The following is a 15401-nucleotide window of genomic DNA, read 5'->3' on the forward strand; positions in this document are numbered from 1 at the left end:
ACTTGACAATATAGGGAAGAATTTAGCTCTAGGCTTTTATTTAACTCCAATGGTTTATATATCTGCCTTTAGAATAGTACTACATTGTTTCAATTATTGTAGCTTTATATGGTTTGAAATCAGAAAATATATATCTTCTAGCTTTGTTCTTTTTCAAGATCGTTTTGGGTATCTAGAGTCCATATTCCATATTAGGATAGATTTTTTTCTGAAAAATAAATATATAAATATATGATAGTTTCACCTAAAAAATAGAAAAAAAATATTCTCTGGTAAGAAAGAAAGCAAAAAGAAATATTGAAATGTTATCTTTAAGTCATCAAAAGCTTGGTATCAGACAAATGAAACTGTTAAGTGAGATTATCATTTTTAATTTTGAATAAATTGCTATAATACTAGATGTCAACCACTAAGCCAAGCAGGGGAGGGAGGGATTGGGAGAGAATGGGGTGGGGATCGGGTGGGGGCTAACTGGGCGATGTGTGCATGTATGTCTACAAAAGTTTGTATCCCACTATGATGTATGAATACAGTGCACCAATAAAAAAAAAGAAGAAGAAGAAAGGAAGAGAAAAGTATAAAGGAAGCAAGAAAGGAGAAAAGAAGTGGGGGCTAAGTAAAAGCTAGACCCACCAGGATTTATGCAGTTTTATAAGAAAGGAGAACTTGCTGGCTTGTGCTGCACAGAGCCAGGATGTGTAGCAAAATCTCTGCACCCTCTTAATGGGTTCTCTGTACCCCATGTTAACACATTCATCAAGCTTCCAGCTCCTCTAGGCATATTTACCACACATTGCAGTGTTAGCTGCTATTCCTGCGTGACACGTTGTCCCAACATATATATCATAATTTCATGCTTGGCTTCAAATACTATTCTTCCCCATATATGCATCAAGTGTGGTGGCAGCAGTAACAAATTAACTCTCACATTGGTTCATAAGCTATGAAATAAAAGACTTCTTGGATGAATGAACAGGCATATCATTAGAAATATTAAAGAGCTCTCCTTATTTGAGATAATGACTTACTGGTGTAGTAGACTCACTGACTATACTCTGTCCTTGACTTCCTCTACTTTCCTTTCACCTGGCCTTTTTTTTTTTTTTACTCCAGGTAAGGCAGCCAATTCTAGAAGTCATTCATTAGTATGTCTGTGGTCCTGTGCTAGTGATGGTTTAAAAAAAAAATCTTGTGGGAAAGCTCTACTAGTAGACAATACCAAACTCTCTGCCCATTCTTCAGATATTAGAAAAATTGTTTCTTCCCTTTTAGAGAAATGGGACTCATTACCTTGAACCACAAAGACCATGATGCTTTTCAGAGGGCAAAATCTCCATAGGCATGCTGCAAAAATGTTTGACAATTCTACACATTATGCCTTCCCCAGCAAACTGCACAGTAGCAAGCAATGAGCCCTGAGAGGTGTAGAAGTTGACTGAAAGATTTCCAAATCAATAATATATATGGAGAAGAACCATTCTAGAAATTAACATCTTAATGATTAAAATTTTAGTCTCTAGATATAATGTATGAGTTCTGATAATTGAAAGGCCTCCCTTCCACATTGTGTTGAATTCTCAACTCTCAAGACAATTATCTGAATGATCCCAGTCTTTCTTTCTTTGGAATCACAATACCCTCGATTACCCTGGAAAGGAATTAAATGCTATAGCACACTATTATAAAAGGATAAGCAAAAAAATAAAACCAGCATGCTTTTAAAATACCACATCAGAGAAGCTGGCCCATGCCCTCAAATTTGAATGTCCACAGTAGATAAGTTTAAACATGAAAGGCATTGACTATATTTAAGAAAGCAAAAACAAAAACAAAACATAGAGAGCAGGCATGAAAATAAACATCAAGAACCCTAGATTATTACCACAGAATCGGCGCCTTTCATAGCCAGAGAACACCATCAGCAGAGAAAAAAAAATGTAATTTTTTTTTTGGGGGGTGGTACTGGGGTTCCTGGAAGCCCTTCTACCTCCGGGCTACACTCCCAGACCTATTTTTACATTTTTATTTGGAAACAGGGTCTCCTAAGCCAGCGCGCCCGGCTGGCTTCGAACCTGCGCGATCCTCCTGTTTCTGCCTCCCAAGCGCGGGGATTACAAGCGTGCGCCACCACGCCCAGCAAAAAAATGTAATTTTAAGGGACAGAGAAAAAGAGGGCTGGAAAAACAAGACACCAGAAGCCAGACCGCAGTGCTGCAGCCGGAGCCACAGAGTGAAGCGGCGGGTGCCATTTTGCCTTGCAGCACCAGGCTCCAGAGAGGAAGGGAACTCATAACCGAGCCCAGAAACCAGAGAGGAGATATGCCGGCCTCACGCCCGAGAATGCGGCAGCAGCGCCTTACTGCTGGCGGCAGCGGCAAGTTCACCGGACGGCACCAGACCAACGCACGCAACAGCCCACCAAACTCCAGAGAGGAGCAGCGGACAGCCAGCCGAGGTGAGCCGCTGCGGAACAGCCGGGCGGGACTCGGTAGATTTCTCAGCGCAGGGAACAGCTAAAGCTCCCAGGGGCTGGGCTCAGCACACACTTCAGGGACTCAGAGTAAAGTTCAAAAAAAGAGAAGAAATATGCCAGCCTCACGGCCGAGGGCGTGGCAGCGGGACCATATTGCTACCGGCAGCAGCAGCAGCGAATTCACCGAGTTCACTACAGTTCCATCTGCCCACTCAACAGTGAGTCAAATTGCAGCCCCTAGAGGAGAAATCCCAGTACTGTACTCCCAGGGACTTGACCCAGTGGGGGAGTGGTGGTGGCAGAGATATTACACCATAGGAGAACGCCCAACCAGGCACCCCCCATGGTCTAAAGCAGCCTCGATTGACTCCCAGGGTCTGAGACTCTGAGATACAACCCAGTAAAGGAGTAGTGGGGTCTGAGATACTACAGACTCGAGATCCAGAGCACCTTAAGTGAAGTCATAGTGACCCAAGGGAAGAACCCAGAGAAGGCACAAACTTCCGAAATCATGGGAAAGAGGAATAACAATGGAGCAATGAATTCCCACAACCCCACAACATCAGAACCCGATAAAACAGAAATGCAGAGATTTCTATAAGATCAAATCAGGAAAATAACTGTAGAAATAAAAGAGGTGTTTCGAAAAGAATTCAGAGAGAGCCAAAGAGAGATAAAGGATGCAATTAATGAAGTAAAGGCCTCAATTCAAAGTACAAACAACTGATTAGACCACATGGAGAATAGACTCTTGCTCCTAGAAGATGATCATTCAAAAAATGAACGCATAGTTTCTAATTTAGAAAAAAAAATCTGACAGCAGGAATCTGACATTGAAGAAATACGGGCCCATTTTAAGAGAGCTAACCTAAGAATAATTGGAATAGAGGAGAGAAAAGAAGGTGAAACCAAAGGGATTAACAATCTTTTCAAGGAAATAATAGCAGAAAATTTTCCAAACATAGAGCAAGAGGTTGATACACAGGTCCAGGAAACTTATAGAACCCCCGTTAGAGAGGATCAGAGAAGAAGATCCCTCGCCACATAATTGTCAAAATGACCAATGTGGAAGCCAAGCAGAGAGTCTTAAAGGCAACAAAAACAAAGGGCCAAGTGACATTCAGAGGCAAACCAATTAGAATCACTCCAGACTTCCCAAACCAAGTCATGAGAGCCAGAAGGGCTTGGAGTAACATATTCCAAACTCTGAAAGAAAACAACTTTCAGCCAAAAATTTCCTACCCAGCAAAACTTTCTATCAAATTAGATGGAGAAATAAGAAGCTTCCACGACAAACAGAAACTGAAGGAATTTATGTCTTTAAAACCAGCACTAGAGAAAATACTCAAAGAGATTAACTACAAAGAAGAAATAGGTAATACACACCAGAACCAGAGAAATAAGATTTTCCATCCAACAGACAACTAAGATTGGTTATCTGTGGAGATTCATTATTTATGTTAGTCTTTTACCTATCTCTAAATTGTATTGTTTGCTTTTATTGTTGCTATTTTTTGGATTTCTAGTTGGAATATTAATATACCTTCAGATATAGCATTTGGAAATATTTTATCCCATTCTATCAGTAACTTTTAACTCTGTTTACATTGTCTTTGGATATACAATATTTTTTTAATTTTTTAGGGAGTTTGTATACTCTTCTGTTGCCTGTGCCATTGAAATCATATCCAAGAAATCACTGCCAATTTCAATGTTGTGAGGTTTTATGACCCAGATTTTCTTCTAAAAGTTTATAGTATTAAGATTTATATTTAGGTCTTTTATCTATTTTGAGTTAATATTTGTATATGTGTTAGGTAAGGGTCCAATTTTATTCTTTTTCATGTAATTATTATTTTTCAACAATATTTAGTTAAAAGATTAGTATTTCCTCTACCAAATGTTCGTAGAAACCTTGTCAAAAAATAACTTGACAATATATGGAAGAATTTATCTTTAAGCTTTTAATTATCTCCAATAGTTTATATATCTGCCTTTAGAACAGTACTACACTGTTTCAATTATTGTAGCTTAATATGGTTTGAAATCAGAGAATATACACCTTCTAGCTTTGTTCTTCTTCGAGATTGTTTTGGGTATCTAGAGTCCATATTCCATATCAGGATAGATTTTTTTTCTGAAAAATAAATAAATAAATAAATAAATAAATAAATAAATGTATGATGGCTTCACCTAAAAAAAAAGAAAAGAAAAAATATTCTCTGGTAAGAAAGAAAGCAAAAAGAAATATTGAACTGTTATCTTACTCATCAAAAGCTTGGTATCAGACAAATGAAACTGTTTTGTGAGATTATCATCGTTAATATTGGATAAATTGCTATAAAACTAGATGTCAACCACTAAGCCAAGCATGGGAAGGAGGGATGGGGAGGGAACGGGGTGGGGATCGGGTAGGGGCTAACTGGGCAATGTGTGCATGTATGTCTACAAAAGTATTTTCTTTGTACCATTATGATGTATGAATACATTGCACCAATAAAAAATTAAAATTAAAATTAAAAAAGAACCCTTGAAATTGTAGTTAGTAAAGTGATAAAAGGAAGTAGAAGCAGTGTCATATTAGAAGCTGCAGCCTGTCTGATGAACCGGCCTCTACATGGCTCTAGCTAGTATTACAGGATGAGGCCATCCAGTTTTTCCACATTATTTTGTCAAGAGATGTCACTAATTCAGATTTTATGTAAAAACTCCTGAGTTTAAAATATTATAAAATAAGTTGTTTTTAACCCTAAGTATTATTAAATGGTTATGGCCAGCTATTATTAAAATGGCAGTTAGATAAATTCCCAACTTGAGCCTATAATAGGTTCACCCCAGGATTTTATGTGGCTAGAGGGCCAAAGGAGAGGAGTCTTCTGGACAATCTTTGTGTTATAAACTTGGGAATCTACTGGGAAAGAATTTGTATGCTGAAAAACAATGATGGTCAAAATATAGGAATCTGTGGCAAACAGAACGGGAGGGAACAGAGCAGTGAACAAGTATCACTGGTGTTGACTTGCGCACCTCGAGGCCAAGCACAAACTGCGTCAGCACAAACCATAGGGGTATCTGCCAGAGCAGCACTGGTGCTAAGCACAAGCAGTGGGTGCTCATGGGATAGGCACAGGCCAGAGTGAGAGGCAGAGAGGGAAGCTGTAACTCAGAGGAGAAAAATGAGGCAACACCAGGTAGAAAAATGCCATGATTTGAATATTGTTCCCCTGCAAGACTCATGCCTTGGTAAATTAGTCCTCAATGCAACAGTGAAGGTGAGACTACTAGGAGGTGTTCAAGAAATGAGGGATCTTACCTCCCAAGTGCATTAATGCCAAAATGAAAAGGACATTATGAACAGGGTTTGTCCCCTTCTTCTCTTCTATCATGGGAGGAATAGTATTCCTCTTCATTCAAGAATACCACGTTCAAGACAGCACTCTGGAGGGAGAAATGGCCCTCAGCAGACACCACACCTGCCAGTGCCTTTTTTCTGGGCCTCTCAGCCTCCAAAACTGTGAGAAGTAAATTTCTGTTCTTCCCAAACTACCCGTTCTCGGGTACTTTGTTATAGCAGCACAAAATGGACGCGACAGAGAGGCTTTGTCTTATCAAGAAATACTTCTCGCCAGGCGTGGTGGCGCACGCTTGTAATCCCCGTGCTTGGGAGGCGGAGACAGGAGGATCATGCAGGTTCGAAGCCAGCCGCTCGCGCTGGCTTAAGAGACCCGGTTTCCAAATAAAAATATAAAATAGGTCTGGGAGTGTAGCCCGGAGGTAGAAGGGCTTCCAGGAATCCCAGTACCACCAAAAAGAAAGAAAGAAAGGAAGAAAGAAAGAAAGAAAGAAAGAAAGAAAGAAAGAAAGAAAGAAAGAAAGAAAGAAAGAAAGAAAGAAAGAAGAGAAATACTTCTCAAATTTAGTTTGCAAAGGTCTCACCTGGGTACTTTCTTAAAATGTGCCTCTGATTCAGCAGGTCTGAGTGTAGACAGAGAGTCTATGTTCTCACCGACTCTCAGGTGATAGTGATACTACTGGTCCTCATCTGACTGGTGGAGAAAGACTGGCTGAACTATCTCCCTGGGGATTTTAATACTCCAAGGGGATAAACTAAATGTTTGCTGGAGCTAGAATTGCTGCACAGTTGTTAGAAACTACATTCAAGAATACACAAATGTAGTCCTAGTTTGGATCCTTCATGAAAATGAGGCTGGCAAGGCAAGGACAATATCCACCAGGGTGAGTTTTGAAGAGACTTATGTGCTTATAAAGCTGTATCCTAACCACTTAAAGATAGGATTAAGTGCTGGTTTTGCTAGAGTGTGTATAGGGGTGAAGGGGGTACTGGGATAGAGCCCAGGGGTATTCTTCCTTCAAAATATCCCCCCCAAGCCCTTTTTCCTTTTTATTTTGAAATAGGGTCTTAGTTGGTTGTTGATGGTCTTGCTACAATACTGAGGCTGGTCCTAAATCTGCTCTCCTGTCTCAGCTTCCCAATACTGGGATGACAGGCATGTGCCACTATACCTGGCCATTTCTGGAGTGTTACAATGGCTTTGAAGATCCCATTTCAAAATACAAAAAAGAATAGGGCTAGGGGAACAGCTTGGAGGTAGAATGCCCCTGGGTTCGACCCCCATTACCACATAAATACATAAATAAATAAATAAATAAATAAATAAATAAATAAATAATCTTTTCAGTTAATTTCCTTGGCAGATCTCATAGAATTGACAAAACTAAATATTAAGGTGAGCTGGGCATGGTGGCACACATCTGTAAACCCAGTATTCGGGAGGCTGGGACAGGCAGATCCCAGTTTGTGGGCACCCTCAGCTACTTAGTGAGACCCTTTGAAACCTAATGAGACCCTGTTTCAAAACAAAGAAAAAAAATAGGGCTGGGGGTGTAGCTCAAAAGTAGAATGTCCCTGGGTTCTATCCCCAGTACTGCAAAAGTAAATAAATAAATAAATAAATAAGTAAATATTTCATGGATGCCACTCCTATCACCTGAATCATGGAATTCTCATCTTGCTTCTCTATTGCAGGACTGTGGTTGGTGTTTAATAATCCCAGTTAATCCTAATCCTTCTGGAAGTTAATAGGTAGCCTTTCTGCCAAGAAATCTTCTATTACAGTGAAATCAGAAAATATATATCTTCTAGCTTCTAACTAGGAAGGCCCTGGCTGGAGAGCCTCAGCTGAGCTGCAGATACACAGCGTTTCATCTCTTCTCTTGGGATTAATTACTCTGCAGGAGCCTTCTGCCCAGAAGAACAAAAACAATTTTCATTCATCAGCTGGGAGTGCAAGATTAATGAAAGCCACAATTTCATTGGAATAAAACCCTAAGCTCTCATTTGTGCTATCAATATAGGAGAAAATAGGACTTGTTTCTTTTTCTTCCTTATATTTCTGCTTTTGGCAATAAAATCAGACTAGACTTTCCTAAATTCTAAGAATCTCACTTTTTAACATTGTGTGTGTGCATGTACATATAAAGACAAATGTTTTCACAATACATCAGCTGACTCTGATGGCAATGAATAAAAGATAATTACAGAAGCTTCTTCCTATCAATCTTTTTAAGAGGGAAATTCTTGGTTTTCTTTCCACAATTGCCTTCTTTTGCCCTAAAGCAACCATAAACTATTAGAATGAAATATTGTAAAATAAAGAGCACAAATTTCTATAATCAAGCTTTCCATCACCTTTACCTCTAATTCATTGGAAAATCTCCTTTTAGTTTTTCTTTGTGGTACTGGATATTAAACCCAGGGGCATTTCTACCTTTGAGCTACACCCCCCAGCCCTCTTTTATTTGTTATTCTGAAATAGGGACTCACTACATTGCTAAGGCTGGTTACAAACCTTCAATTGTCTTATCTTAGCCTTCAAGTACTGAGATTACAGGAATGCACCACCATATATGGCTTCCATTTAATTTTTATTGTCCTGGAGACAATCAAAGTCCTTAATAAGCAAAACATCAAAATATTTGAGATCTCAGAGGTGGTTGTCAGCACTAGAATGATCCAGGCAAAAAAATTATATTAATGGAAACTTAGTTATGGTTGTAGACGTTTGGTGAAGAATAATATATTTATACATCCTCAAAATATCTCTCAATGAATTATTTATTAATTACAATGGGAAAATGCCCATACAGAGAAACTAGACCATACCACAAGAAACTGAGCAAAATTAACGTCACTAATAGAGAGAAAATAGACATCTGTCTTTAGATGTGATATTCCCAGCAGGCCACAATATCACTTACATAATATCCTAGCCAAAAATCATAACCTGAATGTAACATGATAAAACACCAGAGTATTCCATATTTAGGGGTATTCTGCACATCAGTTGGCCTGTATTTTTCAAAATATCAATAATAAGAAAGAAAATAAAGGGTTATGGAATTATTTCAACAAAAGGATGAATATTAATTTGCTTCATATTTGAACCATGACTTTGCTCCTTTGACTTGTGTAGTTTCCTGGTATTTGCAATTTACTCCCTTTTCCACTGATGGATATTCTCATGTATCTCAGGAGACTCTCTTTGTGCCTGAAGACTTCCCTTCCATTACTGTTTATCCTATTAAATCAATCAGGGCCAATTGCTCTCTGGGCTTACTGAACACTTAATGCATCCTAATTATTTCCTTTTCCTGCTTTCCTGATTTGGGTCCAGTGTTACTTGAATTCCAAGTTTTTTTTTTTTTTTATCTCTGGGTTTCTAACATTCTGTTTACAAACATACGTGCTTGAATAATTTTTCTAGATGATACAAGAAAGGTAAGAGCTCTTGAAAGTTTACGCATATGAAAAATATTTGTTCTATGCTTATTAATTTGGCTGGGAGTAAAGTTTTCTGTCCAAAATCATTTTTAGAGAGATTTACAGTCAAGATGGTATTGCTACTTTAAGTTTAGATTTGTCCCCGAATCAATAGCCCAAGTGCCTAGCAATGAGAGATAACATGAACAGAGTAAAGGTTTTAAGAAATTAAAGCGACTACCGGGAAGATGGTGACCGAGAAAAGCAGGGATTAAGAGCCCCGCTAATAACCAGTCTCCATTACCACAAAATCAGCGCCTTTCATAGCCAGAAAACACCATCACCAGAGAAACAAAAAAATCACCAGGCTCCAGAAGAAAAGCGAACCGAGAACAGAGCTCAGAGCCACAGAGGAGATACACAGGCCTCACGCCCGAGGACACGGCAGCAGCGCGTTACTGCCAGCAGCAGCGGCAATTTCACCGGGCAGCTACAGCAAGCCGAGGTGAGCTGCTGTGGAACAGCCAGGCAGGATTTCTCGGCCCAGGGAGCATCTAAAGCTCCCAGTGGCTGAGCTCAGCACACGCTGCAGGGACTAATAGTGGAAATCAAAACAAAGAAGAAATACGCCAGCCTCACGGCCGAGGGCATAGCAGCGGCACCATATTGCCACCGGCGGCAGCAGCAGCGAATTCACCGAGGCCAGTACAGCTACATCTGCGTACTCAAGAACAGTGAGTCAAATTGCGGGCCACAGAGGAGAAATCCCAGTACTGTACTCCCTGGGACTTGACCCAGTGGGGGAGTGACGGTGGCAGAGATATCACACCATAGGAGAACGTGCAACCTGGCACCCCCCACAGTCTAAAGCAGCCTCTATCGACTCTCGGGGTCGGAGACTCTGTGATACAACCCAGTAAAGGAGTAGTGGGGTCTGAGATACTACAGACTCGAGATCCAGAGCACCTTAAGTGAAGTCATAGTGACCCAAGGGAAGAACCCAGAAAAGGCATAAACTTCCGAAATCATGGGAAAGAGGAATAATACTGGAGCAATGAATGCCCACAACCCCACAACATCAGAACCCAATAAAACAGAAAATCAGAGATTTCTAGAAGATCAAATCAGGAAAATAACTGTAGAAATAATAGAGGTGCTTCGAAAAGAATTCAGCGAGAGCCAAAAGGAGATAAAGGATGCAATTAATGAAGTAAAGACCTCAATTCAAAGTACAAACAACTGATTAGACCACATGGAGAATAGACTCTCACTCCTAGAAGATGATCATTCCAAAAATGAACGCATAGTTTCTAATCTAGAAAAAAAATATCCGACAGCAGGAATCTGATATTGAAGAAATATGGGCCCATTTTAAGATAGCTAACCTACGAATAATTGGAATAGAGGAGAGAAAAGAAAGTGAAACCAAAGGGATCAACAATCTCTTCAAGGAAGTAATAGCAGAAAATTTTCCAAACATAGAGCAAGAGGTTGATACACAGGTCCAGGAAACTTATAGAACTCCCTTCAGACAGGATTGGAGAAGAGGATCACACGCCACATAATTGTCAAAATGACCAATGTGGAAGCCAAGCAGAGAGTCTTAAAGGCAACAAAAACAAAGGGCCAAGTGACATTCAGAGGCAAACCAATTAGAATCACTCTAGACTTCCCAAACTAAGTCATGAGAGCCAGAAGGACTTGGAGTAACATATTCCAAACTCTGAAAGAAAACAACTTCCAGCCAAAAATTTCCTACCCAGCAAAACTTTCTATCAAATTAGATGGAGAAATAAGAAGCTTCCATGACAAACAGAAACTGAAGGAATTTTTGTCTTCAAAACCAGCACTAGAGAAAATACTCAAAGAGATTAACTACAAAGAAGAAATAGGTAACACACACCAGAACCAGAGAAACAAGATTTTCCATCCAACAGACAACTAAGATTGGTTATCTGTGGAGATTCATTACTTATGTTAGTCTTTTACCTATCTCTAAATTGTATTGTTTGCTTTTATTGTTGTTAATTTTTAGGATTTCTAGTTGGAATATTAATATACCTTCAGATATAGCATTTGGAAATATTTTATCCCATTCTATTAGTAACTTTTAACTCTGTTTACATTGTCTTTGGATATACAATATTTTTTTAATTTTTTAGGAAGTTTGTATACTCTTCTGTTGCCTGTGCCATTGAAATCATATCCAAGAAATCACTGCCAATTTCAATGTTGTGAGGTTTTATGACCCAGATTTTCTCCTAAAAGTTTATAGTCTTAAGATTTATATTTAGGTCTTTTATCTATTTTGAGTTAATATTTGTATATGGGATTAGGTAAGGGTCCAATTTTATTCTCTTCCATGTAATTATTATTTTTCAACAATATTTAGTTAAAAGATTATTATTTCCACCACCAAATGTTTATGGAAACCTTGTCAAAAATAACTTGACAATATAGGGAAGAATTTAGCTCTAGGCTTTTATTTAACTCCAATGGTTTATATATCTGCCTTTAGAATAGTACTACACTGTTTCAACTATTGTAGCTTTATATGGTTTGAAATCAGAAAATATATATCTTCTAGCTTTGTTCTTTTTCAAGATCGTTTTGGGTATCTAGAGTCCATATTCCATATTAGGATAGTTTTTTTTCTGAAAAATAAATATATAAATATATGATAGTTTCACCTAAAAAAATAGAAAAAAAATATTCTCTGTTAAGAAAGAAAGCAAAAAGAAATATTGAAATGTTATCTTTAAGTCATCAAAAGCTGGTATCAGACAAATAAAACTGTTATGTGAGATTGTCATTTTTAATTTTGGATAAATTGCTATAATACTAGATGTCAACCACTAAGCCAAGCATGGGAGGGAGGGATGGGGAGAGAATGGGGTGGGGATTGGGTGGGGGCTGACTGGGCGATGTGTGCATGTATGTCTACAAAAGTTTGTATCCCACTATGATGTATGAATACCGTGCACCAATAAAAAATAAATAAATAAATAAAGAAATAAAGAAATTAAAGCATTGATAGCATGTCAAATAAAACTAAAGAAACAGAACAGAAACTAAAGGATGAAGCCACACAGCTCCCACAGCAAGTGAAACTCACTCTTTGAAATGTAACTAGGCTAGGACTCATGAGGACATGGCAGGTACAAAAATAATAAGCTCACTGGCTGACTAGAAATACAGTTTATATGAGGTGTGCCAAGATTCAGAGCTTATGGATAGGACCTGATCCAAGCCACACCCTCTTGTTTTGTAGTAGGATTTGACATACCTACATTAACATAAAATAAAACTCTAATGCCATTATTCATGATGTGATTACAGATGGGGTGAAGGCATCAAAAATTATGAAACAAAGAGATGAAAGGAGAAGAGAAAAATATCCTTCTATTCAAGATGATCCTGAATGTTCTCATTCCAAATGTGTGAAAATCATGAACTCTAAGAAAGACAGTCAGTACAGGTGAAATGGAAATGCTGCACAGTCTGAAGAGTTTGGATCCATCACCACTCACTGTACCAGTTCAAATCCTCACACTCTCACATCTGTTTATCCCCTTTTCTGCTGTGGTGACCAGCTCTGCCTGGATTCATATCAGATTTAAGCAGGTAAAAGCTAATAAAGTTTACCACAAACCTGCCCCACACCTCCTACTACTGCCCAAGGACTGGGTATAGGTTTATTCAACATAGAATAAAACTACAGATTTGCTTTTCTGAGCACAGCTAATGATTTCATATTTTGACTCATTAAAATGATAAGATCTCTCTACTAGTGTCAATACTATTTTTTCCCTATATACCACAACTGTTTAGAACACAGAAAGGGAAACGTACAGAGGGCTGAAACCACTGTCCAAACTAAATTATTGAATAATAACAGAACTGGAATGCAGCATGCTAAAACATTTCAAGGCTGTCATTTGAACACAAAGTAAAATACTTCCTATACAAATGAGTTCTATTATTTTATTAACAATGAACTTTGACTTCTATGTTTTCTTCTTTCCTCACAAAGGGTTCAGTTTTCTTTGAACATTTCAAAATGTATTGAAAGAAAATCAAAATGTGTCTATATATATATAAGAATGAATTCCATCAAAATTCATCTATGTCCTTTTTAGTACTGTTTTTATGATTCTATGAAAACAGTATAATTTTGAATAAACATGCAGGGTTTTCTACCTACCTACAAATTTTTTACCCATTGTGTCTTACACATTTATTCCAGATAATCTTCCCCAATCTTGTGACTCTTATTTAAATTTCCTTCCTTTAGATATCTTTAATATCTTATAGGAGCTATAGTAATCATACCATGACAATCATTAAACCATAATTATCCGGGAAACCTATGCCATACAGTTCTTCTATCTTTATTTTCTTTTATTAATGGTTATATCTGACTTTTGGGATTCTCACTAAGATTCCAACAAACTTTCCAATTGTATCTGTCACCATTTCCCCATACAAACCCTCTGCTACAAGCTAACTAATCCCTTCACTGGTGTCCCAAAATACCTCCTGTGTCTTCTAAAAGACTACCTTCCCATATTTTAAGGCAAATTCTACTATATGAAATTTAAGTGTTATATGCTTGGCAAAGTTTCAATGCCTACAAATGTATTAATTTGATCCTCACAATTACCATGTGAAATAGGTATAATTACTAACTCCACTTTATAGATGAGGTGACTAAAACTTGTCAAGGACTACATAGCTAATAGGTAATATAGACGTGTGTGTGTGTGTGTGTGTGTGTGTGTGTGTGTGTGTGAGAGAGAGAGAGAGAGAGAGAGAGAGAGAGAGAGACAGACAGACAGACAGACAGAGGATAGAACCTAGAATAATTCTACCTCTGAGCTACATCCCAATCCTATTTTGTTTTTTTTATTTTGAAACAGGAGCTCATTAACTTACTGAAAGCCTCACTATGTTTCTGAGGTTGGCCTCAAAACTGTCTCAACTTCCTAAATACTGGATTACAGGTGTATACCACCATGCCAGGCCATGACCTAGGAATTTGAATCAAAGAGTTCTTTTCCAGTACATACACTGCCACATTCAAATCCTCCTTTTCCTTGTCTCCTTGAAAAATTTAGTAATTTTCAGTTATCATAGCAAATATATTTTCTGCTACGTATTTCTCTATTCATTCATACTAGCCTGTAATATTTCATATTTCTGTATACTTCTTTTATTATTTATCATTTCATATCTTTGTGTTTTATATTTCTAATTCTTTAGAATAGTAGTCCCATGTTCATTATATTTATTTATTGCTTGATTTTCTTACAGTTACATTGTTATTGCTTTGTTGATTATATGTATCAGAGGCATATTTAGATACCCAGTGGTCTTTCAAAATATAACCATACTTTAATTGCTCCAAAATGGCTTTAGAATAGATTTTCTTATTTTTGTGATAGACCACTTTAGCTGTCCATTGCAATATCAAAACACACTCGTTTATTTAGTCCACAAGTATTTATGGATCAATTATTTTGTAGCCAAACACATATCCTAGCTACTCAAGATATAGAAACTAAAAATACACTCTCTCAGACTTACGGGGAAAGCTGGGTAACAAAAAAAATTCTGTGTTGACTCTAGATATAGTAAAGAGAGTTTTGGTAATGCTAGAGAGACACTTAGTACTAACTAAGGAAACTTCCAATAAAAAGTCACAGCTGAGGTTCATTTAAAAGACTGAATTACCTAAGAGAAGAAAATGGCAGCTTTTCAAGAAGAAAGACCATCACATATCAAAAAACAAACAAACAAAAAATTAATGTGGCCTTATGAAATGGCAACACATAGTTTGGATGCCTGTGTTAGTTTGTAGAATATCAAGGAAGTGTGTCCAAGGACGACCCTGGAAGAGTCAGCCTGGGGAGTCTCTGGAGCCTATGTGTATCAAGTACTTCTTTTTCTCTACCTGCTAGACCTCCTGTCCAGCTCCAGACACAGCTTCAAATTACCTTGTACTGACAGAAACTCCCAAGAACTTCTGCCCTGGGCCTTCTGCCCATTTGCTTTCTGCTCTGGGATTTCTCCAGCTTCTCAGTGGGAGGCTCTGGCAGGATCCCATTCAGCATATAGGCATAAGTAGGCAGAAGTGGGGGAGGATTT

General features: G+C 38.1%; 1 protein-coding gene across 1 annotated transcript in view; it reads right to left on the minus strand.

Annotated features, from left to right (window-relative positions):
* GRXCR1 (glutaredoxin and cysteine rich domain containing 1) overlaps positions 1 to 15401 on the minus strand; it is a gene marked incomplete at both ends in the record, with an annotated part of 130737 nt that overhangs the window by 92323 nt on the left and 23013 nt on the right. The gene's annotated exons all lie outside the window — the stretch shown is intronic.

Source organism: Muscardinus avellanarius (assembly GCF_963383645.1).
Source record: "Muscardinus avellanarius genome assembly, chromosome: 6".
In the NCBI taxonomy this organism is placed as follows: Eukaryota; Metazoa; Chordata; class Mammalia; order Rodentia; family Gliridae; genus Muscardinus; species Muscardinus avellanarius.